Below are 12,552 nucleotides of genomic sequence, written 5' to 3'. Positions count from 1 at the left end.
TTGTGATAGAAGCAAATAGTATGCATATATAAAGCATACTGCATTGGTAGCATACAGTTAATGTTAAAATAAACTTGCCTTTGGCCTTCACACAACTATATTAAATGTTTTAAACTTGTTTGAACAGCTGTACTTATACTAGGATAGGCTATGTTGTTAATAATTTTGTTTGCAAATATTAAAAACTTAACTTATAATGTATAAATCTAATATATAGTTTTTAAGTTATTATCTTTAAATTAAAATTTAAAAAAAAAATGACTGCAAATGTATGTTGTACTTTATTTCAAAAATGACAAGTGAATAATAAATTAAGCACAGTATACTTTTTTTTGATTAATTAAGTATCAAGGTAATAAAGTTGTTAACTTCAAAATGCAATTTGCATAAGAAAGTAATTTTAGATATGGCTAATAATTTCAAAAAGACATGTTATGACAAAAACAGATAGTAAATGTTGTAATATTATTGTGCAACAGAAACATATCACTTAAATTTTTAAAAACTTACTATGTAATTTAAATTGATGCTTTAAATTAACAATTTTGCAACTCATTTGAAAATTTTAATAAAATACTTTATATGTCAAGTCTAAACATTTTAATAAAAATTGTGTATAGATAATTCTATATTTTGAAGATAAAAAGCCTTTTAAATATGAAAATTATACAATATAAACATTTAAATTCTTTTCCATGCACAAAAATTTTTATACCAAAAACTTTTTTTTAAACTAAGAAGCTATATAAGTAACTATTTTATGAACAGGTTGTTAAAATTAACTTTAAAAGGACTTTTTACAACAAATAGTATATATTTAAAATACAATTATGTTACTTAGGTTTTAGATACTTAATATTCAATATGACACACTAAAATGCTTAAACTTACTTATCAGATCTTTTGAAAACTATTTGAAGTTTTTATATTTGTAGGAGTTTCCATAACATAATTAATTTATTATGTTTTAAATCTTAATAGACTTAAATTAAAATAATTTAAGCAAATTTGTTTCTTAAAAAAGTTATAAACTAAAATACTTTTTTATGCTATGTTGTTAAAAAACTAGAAAACTAAGCATATTTACTTATTAAAGCTTACAAATTTACTTTAGATTGCTCAAAAAGATACATGAAATACAAATTTACTTTATAGTTGGGATTGTATAAATTTAAGCTTATTTATATTTTTTATGTGCTTCCGATTTAACATGTTACACCTTTTTTTAATTTGCTTATAGTATTTTTAATTTGCACAAAAATATGTGTACTTGTCATCTTGTAAAAAACTGCAATACTTTTTTAAACTTGTTTAGAACATATTTTTTTATGAATTGTTTTTCAAAAATGTTTTTTACACCTTTTCAAGTTAAACATCACTTGCTCATAAGTGATAAACCATTTAACTGATGGCAACTTTTACACTAGCTTCACTCTGCACAAAAAATATTTTATAAACTTTAAGTTACAACATGTCTTAATCTACCTGCCAGTTCAACAACTAAGGTCATAGGGGGTCTAATTTATTTATTTTTCTGTTTGATTAAGGAAGGTTACTGCAAGTTGATCATAAATTGTAATTTTCTATATTATCTATCGCAAGCTTTTTACCCCTTAACAATATTCATAGTATTTGGATACAAGGGATCAAAGCTAAAGACAGGGTTCGTGCGCAAAATTTTTTTTATTTAGCCTGACTGAGACTAGTTTAGCCTGACATTTTTTCAAAGTAAGGAAAATCCCCTTTTAGAAGTCAATTTGGGTATTGGGGAGGTCTTGATTAGTACTATTGTAGTCTCTGACTTCAACCAGCTTTATCTCAAAAATATTTTCAGCTTTAAAATTCTGCAAAAAGCAACTTATAGCTTAGTTACAACTGAATAAAATAAGACTATATTATGAAAAAGGTGATTGACAACCAACAAAAAGGTGAAAAATGAATTGTACCTAAAATTTGTACTCCCACAAAACTTAGTACTTATATCTTAAAGCTAAGTTTTAGTGTTGCGAATACCTCTAATAACTTAAAACAAACAGTAAATGTATGAATAAACTACTAAAAGTTTTAATCTAAAAGTATTTGGTATAAAGCCTTTAAATTAGAAATTAAAACAGTTAAACCAACTAAGCTCTGAAGAACATAGCTGATGTAAACAAATTTAAACAAACAACTAAGTTGTTGTACTAAACTGTAATGTTTAAACTGTTTTTTTTTAATTTTCATAATTATGACGTATATAATCTACTCAAAACAAAATAATGAAGATTATAAAAAAAAAATTAGAGATTCAACATTAGGTTTTCAGCATTTATTATTACAAATACTGACTAATTTTGTCTTTAATAACAAAATCTTTATTTAGAAATAAATTCACATTTCAATTTGATCTTAAAAAGATTTCTCAATTTTTTTAATCAAAATTTTCAAGCATTTGAACTGAGAAAAACTGAGATTCTCAAATTTTTAAATAAAAAAACTGATTTAGCCTGACGTTTTTCAACTTTTTTCAGAAAAACTGATTTAGCCTGACGTACACGAACCCTGTAAAGAGTTCAATAAGTACCTTATGAAAGCAAAAAAAGTATTTTATCATAATGATAATCTATCATGTTTTTTGTTTTTTTTGAAAGTTTTGCATCTCCCATAAGATTCCTATTGTTGCCTCTGACTTTGACTGCTATATCTTCAAAATTATTTTGAATTTTTTAAATCTGTTAAAAGCATTTTGTAGCTAAGCAAAAACTTTATAAAATAAGATCAAATCGTGAAAAAAGTGCTTTACCATCCCCCTATGCCTTCAAACTAAAAATTAGAATTTTCTACATCACCTTTAATTCTGCTTTTATTTATTTTTTCTAAATACATAAAAATTGTAACACTACATAGATTTCAAACATTTAAAATAATGTTGTCTAAACATTTGGTGTTTATGTTGAAAAACAAAAAAGTAATTTTTTTCAAGGAAATTGCATTTTAAAAAATACAGTCGATCCATACCTTTGTATTGGAAACTTTTTACATACATGACTACATCTCATAGTTAATTACCAATAAAATCTATCTCCTCCTTCATTTTTTAAGCAATCTTCTTCAAATTTTGAAAGAAAATGTATTATTAAATTTTAAAAGATTAAATGCAGGAATTTTTTTAATTTTTTAAATTAAATTTTTTATTAAAAACAAACCACCTTTTTTTTTTTTTGATCTAAAATTTATATTTTTAAAATTCCAACATTTAAAGTCTTTTAAATTATAAAAGGAAAGTTTCCTGAAAGTTTGAGGTCTTAAGCTCAAAAATGGAGGAGATAATAGATATTAGTGTTTTTTTTATTTCTGAGAAAATTTACCTTGAAAAATTTGCAGTCCATAAGTTTGTATCTAAAAACTTTTATAAAAATTACAATATCTTAAAAGTTAAATAAGATTTTCTAATTATATAAAAACTGGCCTGTGGTTTATACTTCAAGCTTTCATATAAGATCCAATGTTAATTTAAATAAAAAAAATGTTTGACAACCTACAAATTTTCTGTGCCCAAACAAAGTTATAAATTGAAATGCAGCTTAGTTTCTTTCAGGTTAATACATATAAAGATAAGCTATTACCTTACAATTTATTTCAAAAATCAAGCAAGTATCAATCATTATTTTAGCAAAGTCAGAATTTTTATATTCATTATAAATACAATACTTTTGGTATTCTTTGATCAACTTGCTAATATGTTCCTATTTATTATTCATTGAAAAAATAGTCATCAATGTGTTAACCACTAATCAAAATATACCCTTTAAGAATTATTGTATTTTGGAACAATTTATTCAGTAATCTATACATGATATTTACTACAAAAAGATTGTGAGTATACTAGAAAGTTGAAAAGTTGTCAACAACTTACTTAATACTCCAGTAGCATTACTTAGCATTACAAGTTTAGTAATAACTAGTAATTAACATTACTAATTAGAACAGGTAAGTACAACACTATTTGTTTAACGTTTTATTTATAAAGAATTGAAGAAATACAAAAATGTGGTCACAACTATGGTCAAGGGATTGGTGTTGAGATATACTTTTTGGACATAAGCTACACAACATTTAAGTGTTTGTTTTAACTTAAAATGTAAATTAGTACCAATATAATTTTTAGTAAAGATTTTATATCTATTTAATGGACATGTAACACAATTGTTTATAAAATTGTATCTGTTTTTCCTTTTTAAGCAGTAAAGTTTTTTTATTACATTTACTCATTGAGAGCTTGTGTGTTTACCTCTCCGCCCAACTAAGCTAATGTTGCCATATGTTATAATTAAACTTTTGTTGTTATATATCAGGGGTCAAGGTTAGTTTTAGGAAAGTAAATTTAAAAGCGTATCAACATTGGTTCAATAATAGATAAACTACAGTTTCAAACAAAGATAAGTAAAATAAATTTACAATAAATTATTGAATTAGAAATAATACTTGATTTTAGATGATAAAAACGCTTTAGCAGAAAAATTTTAAAACCAAGTTAAGCAAAAATTTACTGATGCTTATTTTTATAACAAGTAAAAATGACAAAGAACTAAACAAATTTAAATTTATCAAAAATTTATATGATTAATGCCATTAAAAGTATTCAAAATTGCACATTTTACAAAAACTTAAATCATAAAAACGGTTTTTCAATCCAAAAACATTGCATTTAAAAAACAACACAAAAGTTTTGAACAGCTCTAACGCGTTAACCCGCAATAAAGACTATTCTACTTTTTTTGGTATAAATATTTACTATTTGGTGCCCCTCCAAGTGTCTCCGTAGCGCAATGGATAGCGCGCTGGACTTCTAATCCAGAGGTTCCGGGTTCGAGTCCCGGCGGAGATGCGCCCTTTTTATAGTGATTTTAATTATCAAGTTTTGTTCTTAAAAGTCAAATAAGGTTTGTATTGACCAATCAAGTTTTAATATTACTATCTACTTTAACAAAAGTTTTCGAATAGAAAACTAAAGGTGCTTTATACAACTACTTTAAATTATGTAAGTTATTAAAAGCTTCTTTTGAATATCAACGAAGATTTTTGTATACTTTTGTTTTAAGTGTAACAATTAAAGTTTTCAACTCACATTCAATGAATTAAATACAAATAATTTAAAGTAATAAATTACCCTATAAGAGATTTTCAGTAATGTTTAATATTCTAAAAAATAAAAAAAAAGTACGGACAATAAGGCATACAAAAAATTAACAAACTAGATTTAAAACTAGCAAAAAGTACTAAACAGTTTTAAACTACTAAAAATATTTTATTGTTCTAAATAATGAAAAAAATTATAAAAGTTAAAATCTAGTTAAATAAGTTTTTTTTAAATATAAACAAAACTAAATAGTTCAAAACGACAAACTAAGGTTACAACAATTTGCAAATAAAAACTGTTAAGCATATGCATTATCAGCTAAAATTAAAATTAGTTTTATGAAACTACCAGTAAACCAAATTGTTAAATGTAATTTTTGTAAAAAAAAAATTTGTCTTTATTATTAGTTTTATGGACTATAATCTAATATTATCAAAACATTGCCAACTTTGAAGTATAACTTACCGATTTTTATAGAAAGTTTGAAATATTAAGACAGACATATATTTACATCTAGTACATTATTTTATTTATTATATCTAAGTTGTTAAGTGTGAGTTCATAAAATGAGGACAGGAAAAAAGTATTCATTTAATTTTTTATCGCTAAAACTGTAACCCAAAACTGCTTAGTGCATAGAAGTATAATTTGCAAAGCTTCAATAAAGTATTTAATATGAAGTGCTATTGACAACAGCAGCGCTAAAAAGGAGCAATTAACTTTATATAGTATAAGTTTAGCCGTTAGACGTGTGGCCGGTTAGCTCAGTTGGTTAGAGCGTCGTGCTAATAACGCGAATGTCGCGGGTTCGATCCCCGTACTGGCCACATGTTAATCCTCGTTAGTATAGTGGTGAGTATTCCCGCCTGTCACGCGGGCGACCGGGGTTCGATTCCCCGACGGGCAGTTTTTTGTGTTTTTTCTTTAAACTCCAAAGTCTTTTAAGTCCAAAGTTTTCTTTTAAAAGCGTTTAAACCTAATTATATATTTTTTTATTGATCTGTATTTTTATTAAAGAAACATAAAAAAATATATAGAAAATTGGAAATTAAAAAACTTTTGTGATGTGTAAAGTATCATGTTTGTAAATGTACACCAAGTTATAGACCATCTAGCCTTTAAAATTTACTTAATAAAACATTTATCTTATGAAAGCCAAAATATTCAATCTAAAAGTATATAAGATTACAACAATATAAACTTAGTAAATTAATAAAATTAAGACAAAAGTTTTATTTAGTTTATTAATTAACATATGATTTAAATTCTCAAATCTACATCTACTGTATAAGAATAACTTTACATGCAAATAAAACTAAAGATATAATCAGTTATTTTAAGTTTCAAATTGTTTAAGTATCTAGTTGTAAAACTACTTACTAGATAAGCTTTAAAAATGAAGTAGATAACTTACTTTATAATAATGTTTTCAAATAGAGTTTAACAAGAAAAATCATACATTGTTAATAGCTAAAGAACTGAAAGCTATCCTTTTTTTTAAAAACAGATCTAGGAATTTAGACAGTGGTAATTTATCAAACACATAAATTTGATATTCAATGAATTTGTTTTTTCAAAGTTTTCTAAGTTTTTGACAACGAAACTTAATTAAAAACAATAATTATACTTTTTATTATAGTTATTTAATAATATTTTGGACTAGGTTGTATTATTCATGATTCTTACAGGCTTCAAAATTCTTTTCAATGCAACAAAATTGTGTTTTAATTATTAAAAAGTGATTTTATTACTTTAGAACTTTTATGATTTATTTTGTTCTATTGATGTTTAATTGTAGACTCATTTTGAAAGAAAAATTTTGAAGTAAAGCAAAGTGAGTATCATTTAGTTAAAATGCAAACTTTGCCATTTCATTCTAAAACACAAACAAGTGCCTATGATTTAAACTGTAAACTATTTCATAGCTTTGACTTTGTTTTAGCTTTATTACGAACTTTCTAAGATTTAAAGAAACAGTAGTTTACCTAAATTGAATAAAGCTAATAACTGTTAAACTAATTGTTGTACAAGTAAAAAAATTGAGTTTAATATGGCTGCTTAATTTCAAAATAAAAAGTAATTGTATTTAATTGTAAGTTAAGTATAAAAAGTAATAATCAAAATAATAACCTAATAAACAAAAAAGAAATTATAGATTGTAAACTTTAAGATATTAATTAAATCATGCATATTTATTGATAAAAATAAGAATGTAAAACCACACAATAAAAAAACAGATTGATTTCTAAAAAAGAATCAATTAAACATTAAGATTAAACAGTTTATGATAAAATGAAAGAGGTCGAAATTTTCATTTAAAATGAAAATTTAATTTAGTAAATAGTAAATACTGCAAAATTAAACCAATAAAGTATTTAGAAAATAAGCATGTTATGGTTTTTTATAACTTTAAACTCTTCTATAGTCTTCAGTTTCTTTGACAGCTTTTCCATCTTTCGAAAACTCGCTCCTCTGTTTATATTAATAAAATGTTAAACAATAAAGATTAAACTATATGTATATACTGACAAGCAAACTAACTGCAATATACTCATCATTGCCCAAGTATTATCTCTTATGACGTTGTTATAAGCATTAATTGTGTTATTTATATAAAACAAGACCAAAAAATATATGTTAATAAATACATATTTTATGTAACTATATTTACATATACTAACTGCAATGTGCTCATCATTGCCCAAGTATTCTCTTTTATGACGTCTTTTTATTCCGTTCATTTCAAATTCCGCCCACCCGTCAACAAATTCCGATCGTTTTAACTGAAATAGTTAATTATTAGTAAAATGTTAACTAATTAAAAAGAATGACCACGATGGGACTCGAACCCACAATCTTCCGGTTCGTAGCCGGACGCCTTATCCATTGGGCCACGCGGCCAGTCTATCGAAAACTAATATCAGCGTATATATTTTATTGTTAAAAGCGTAGTCTGTTACGTCATAATGCAATTTGAAATTTTTTCGCACATGCAGCTTGATTAACTTATTGTTGTATACTTTTGGTTTTAAGTATCATAACTATAATTCTCAACTTTGGTTGAAAAAGGTACAAATATTTTATTTTAAAGAATTCTGTTATAAAACAACGTTTGACTGTATTAGAAATGTTCAGTTAAGTTATAACTAAGTTCTTATTCAAACAGCTAATTTATACTTTAAAAAAATTTTCGTTTCCTTTTAAAATCATGTTTCTTAGTTTAGTAGCAAACAGTTAGCTTAATGGCTATTAAAGTTCTTAATGATGTTAGGTGTGCATAATCTATACAAAAACAGGTTTGAGTATTTAATACTTGTTATCATACCAGTGAAAGGTTTTTATTATCTTTGATAGAATTAAAGTGTTTACTTTTATTTATATTGAAAATACTTAAACTCAAAACTGTTTGACAGAGTTGCCACAATTAAAAAAAATATGAATACTGAATAAACATTTGTTTGTTTCACTTAAAATGTAATGCTCAAAAAACTGTGTGGCGATTTACCGATAAAAATCTAGAAACTCTCAAGATAGAATTTGTTAAATGCACTGATTACATAATAGTGTCCATACTTACATTAATTAAATTAACAAAATATACAGTTTAAATAAATTGAATAAAGCTTTAATATCTATTCTACATAACATAAACTTGTTTTTCATGCGGGAACTTAGCTGAAGTTTATTAATTTTGTTTAATAATTTAAAAATAAGTTACATAAAAAAAAAACAAGATGCCAGTTAGTTAAATATAGTTACAATAAAATATTGTTTTTACAGTTACTTTAGTATATTCTTTTTTAATTGATTTTTAATTTAAAGATTTCATATTAAATAGTTTGGGTTGTATTTTATTAAACTAAGTGAACTATTTATATAAGTAAATCATGTTTTAAGTAAATACTTTTTATTGTTAGTTATTTTTTACTTCTAGGTTATTTTACAACTTATATGCTAAGTCTGACTAAACTTTACTTTTTTAGTTAGATAAATAGCTTATTACTGGTAAAGAGTAAATTTATTTTTCCTATTAAGGTGTTAGATTAGAATTATTTGTACAGAAAACTATTACTTTATGTATTGGGTTTTCAAATTCAGACTAACCATTATTATTTTTATCAGATCAGTATATAATTGTTTTTTTTTATATTTTAATTATGCCAAAGTTTACATATTTTAAGAATTCTTATATGAAAGTTCCTAATATGTCGTTTGTTTATCTAGATACATTTATGCTAGGAAATGCTAAAACTTTTTCAGACAAGCTGTGTTTATAAGGTAATTATACAATGCTGATAGAGCTGTTTTTTACAAACATCAATCATACACAGATGGTTTAAGTGATGTACTGGAAGTTTGATGATAGAATTCAGCAAAAAACTGCTGTTTTTAACCTGTATTAATATTAGATTGAAAGCTTCATATAGTTATAAGTGTTAGGTTATGTATTTTATAATAAGTTTAATTTAAGAGTTTGATTTAGAAAAGTCAGGAAAATTTTGGTAAAAAGTCAGGAAATTTTTCTCAGCATGATCAGTGGCAACCATGTATACGGTAGTTTGTTTTTAGATTTTATATTATCGCTTAGTTTCTTGTACCTATGTTGTGTAAAAAAATTAAATTTTACCAAAAGTCAAGTATTTTTTGTAATTAAAAAAATAATTTAAAACGTTTAAAACTTGCTTTCAGTGGTCATAAGTACTAATCGTTCCAATTTTTTACTTGTACTAAACTGTACTTCTGATGCTAAGTAAATGTAAATATAAAGAGTCTCTCTACAAGTAATTGTAATTGTTAGACGTTTGGGCGTACCTTTTTTGTAAAGGGACATATTCTAAAAAGTATCGATGAATTTTGTAAGAGAGATAGAAAACTAAATCTATTTATAGAGTAATAATTGCTTCAAAAAGATCTGAAATTGTTGAAAATTGTTTTCACATTTCGGTTTTAACTAAACTTTAAGCTATTTGTATTTTGTTAAAAGACATATATAAAGAAGCCAAAAGAAATCTTTTCAATGTCGTTAATCTCTTTAGCATAGTTTTTTACTTTAATTTTAAATAAAAGTAAAAATAGACCTTAAAACGAGTAATTTTAAAAACCTGGAAAAATTTTTGAAGACCTAGAAAAAAATTGGCAACCTTAGCTTAGTTTTACTAGGATGGGGAAACAACTGTATCTTAAGAAAACCACAGTCTTAAAATAACACAACTATTTATTTTAAAGTAAAATAAATAACTTTATGTAAATTTGCTTACAATAGTTTGGGTGTTATTTCCACCGATTATCAAAGCAAAATAAAGTCTATAAAATTAGGTCTAATAAATTTTATAGAATTAAGTTTTACAAATTTTACAAACATATACATTATGAGGTATTAAACAAAGTTTATTTAGATAGTCAATTTTGATGCTAATGCATTTATATATATATTACGTTCTTAATTTTCTTAAAACAAATATCTTGATAATTGCTATTTTTTTCATTTTGATAGCAAAAAATGTTGAATAAAATGTGTAATATGAAATTGAGAAAATTAACAAATTCTGCAAAAACAAGCTGCATAGAAGCAATCTAACAACAATCTAAGAAATTACTATGTATATATAATTTATAGATATTGGAAAAGTTTAAAACTTACTGATGTTTTTGTAAAAGCTAATCTTGATTAACAACAATTTCTCAAGAATACTATAGTTTAAAATATTCTTTTTCTACAAGCTTTGAAAAGCCTAAAACTCAATTAAACTTGTGTATAGCTACAAAATTACCAGCTATTTACAAATAACAGCATTATAAACGTTTATACATGTATTCATCCACAAGTCGTTGTGGCCGAGTGGTTAAGGCGATTGACTAGAAATCAATTGGGCTCTGCCCGCGCAGGTTCGAATCCTGCCGACGACGCTTTTTATTTTGTAATAACTTAAGTTAATCTTAAAACTTTGTATAAGTGAAAAATATTTTGTTTTAAGAATAACTATGATAAAAATTAAGTTTTTGTGTGATAAAAGTTGGTTTTAAAAAACATAGTGTTCATTATTGCTACTCCATAGTAATTTCTTATTTAAGTTTTAGAGTACTCTGTTGTTCATTTTAAGTACATTTTTAGACTAAACTTAAAAGGATTAAGTATGTGTGTTTATTATGTCACTACTGTTTAATAGATAAGTGTAATGCTCTAGTTTTAAATATTGAAGGTAGGTAAACTTTTTTAAGCCACAATTGAAAATGTAATATAAATGTTTCATTATTAAAATAAAATTGATTAAAAATATCAATAACAAAAGGCTAAATCATAGTATATTAAAATGTAAATGCCCTGTTAGGTTGTTTGTTATTTTAGTTACATAGAAAGTAATCAAATCAGGGCTTACAATTAAAACTTACAGTTTAAAAGGTAAAAAATAAGCTATAGCATTTGCTAAACTAAGGAGCCCATAATTAAATTGTTTATATATAAAATGTTCTCTAAAAAAAGTTGGAAAAATAACGTCATGTGAAAATAAAATTGAATAATTTTACAATTTTATCTTTGAAAACACTTTACCAATATAAATGTACAAAAAAAATTTCAAATATACGTCAGAAATGAAAAAAGTTGAGTTTTTTGCATTTTTTTTGCTACAACTAGTGAACCCATAAAAAAACCCATGAAAATACCTACAGCTTTTTATTAAAATTTCATACGATCCTTATTTGACGTCAGTAAATTTATTATTAAGTCATAGCATCGTCACAAAGGTTTTATAAACTCAACAAAAGCATATCAAATGTGCCCGGCTAGCTCAGTCGGTAGAGCGTTGGACTCTTAATCCAACGGTCGTGGGTTCGAGCCCCACGTTGGGCGCACCCTTATTGTAAAATTATTACTCTTGTTGCTTTTTTAATCACAACCAACTTAAATTTTGTTTTAAGGTTAATTCAGTTTAAAAAGATGTGTTTTGGATTTTTTTTCAATAAAATTATTCTATAAAATATTTTAGAATTTGTTTGACAAGAAAGTTACACATATTTACTAATTAGTTTATACTATTTTTGGTTTGATTAGGGTTGCCTAAGCTTTTAAACTTACAAACTGTGCTATGTTTTCAAAAGTTGTAACAGTAGTTATTAATCATTTTTAAATAAACGTGCATATACCGTTACAAAAGTTTTGTTAAATCTTTAATGGGTAAATGGAATTTTAGTCTATGATCGGCTTCATTAATTTATTAGTTAAACAAAGAAAATTGGTAATAAAAATGCGTTGTCCGGGAATCGAAGCCGGGCCTCCCGCGTGGCAGGCGAGAATTCTACAACTGAACCAACAATGCTTCTGCTGGAATAAGGTTAATTGCGTTTATAAATTTAAATTACTTGTAAAATTGGCATCTATCCACAAATCATTTGTTTTCATATACAGATTTTGCTCAAATTTTTTTGTTTTGGGG

At 25.1% G+C, this 12,552-nt stretch overlaps 5 non-coding genes across 5 annotated transcripts; 4 read left to right on the top strand and 1 right to left on the bottom strand.

Moving 5' to 3' along the window:
- The first annotated feature begins 4,794 nt into the window (after positions 1 to 4,794).
- Trnar-ucu (transfer RNA arginine (anticodon UCU)) lies at positions 4,795 to 4,867 on the top strand. The gene has a single exon. It is a non-coding gene; the product is annotated as a tRNA-Arg (tRNA).
- A 1,005-nt stretch (positions 4,868 to 5,872) lies between these two features.
- On the top strand, positions 5,873 to 5,946 carry Trnai-aau (transfer RNA isoleucine (anticodon AAU)). Its single transcript has one exon. It is a non-coding gene; the product is annotated as a tRNA-Ile (tRNA).
- Positions 5,947 to 7,947: 2,001 nt separating this feature from the next.
- Positions 7,948 to 8,020, bottom strand: Trnar-acg (transfer RNA arginine (anticodon ACG)). Its single transcript has one exon. It is a non-coding gene; the product is annotated as a tRNA-Arg (tRNA).
- Positions 8,021 to 10,944: 2,924 nt separating this feature from the next.
- Positions 10,945 to 11,026, top strand: Trnas-aga (transfer RNA serine (anticodon AGA)). The gene has a single exon. It is a non-coding gene; the product is annotated as a tRNA-Ser (tRNA).
- Positions 11,027 to 11,896: 870 nt separating this feature from the next.
- Trnak-cuu (transfer RNA lysine (anticodon CUU)) lies at positions 11,897 to 11,969 on the top strand. The gene has a single exon. It is a non-coding gene; the product is annotated as a tRNA-Lys (tRNA).
- The last annotated feature ends 583 nt before the right edge of the window (positions 11,970 to 12,552 follow it).

This window comes from Thalia democratica, chromosome 6, assembly GCF_965202585.1.
Source record: "Thalia democratica chromosome 6, ktThaDemo2.hap1.1, whole genome shotgun sequence".
Taxonomy (NCBI): domain Eukaryota; kingdom Metazoa; phylum Chordata; class Thaliacea; order Salpida; family Salpidae; genus Thalia; species Thalia democratica.
The sequence above is the reverse complement of the archived record's forward strand: the minus strand, read 5'-3'. Positions and strand labels throughout refer to the sequence as shown.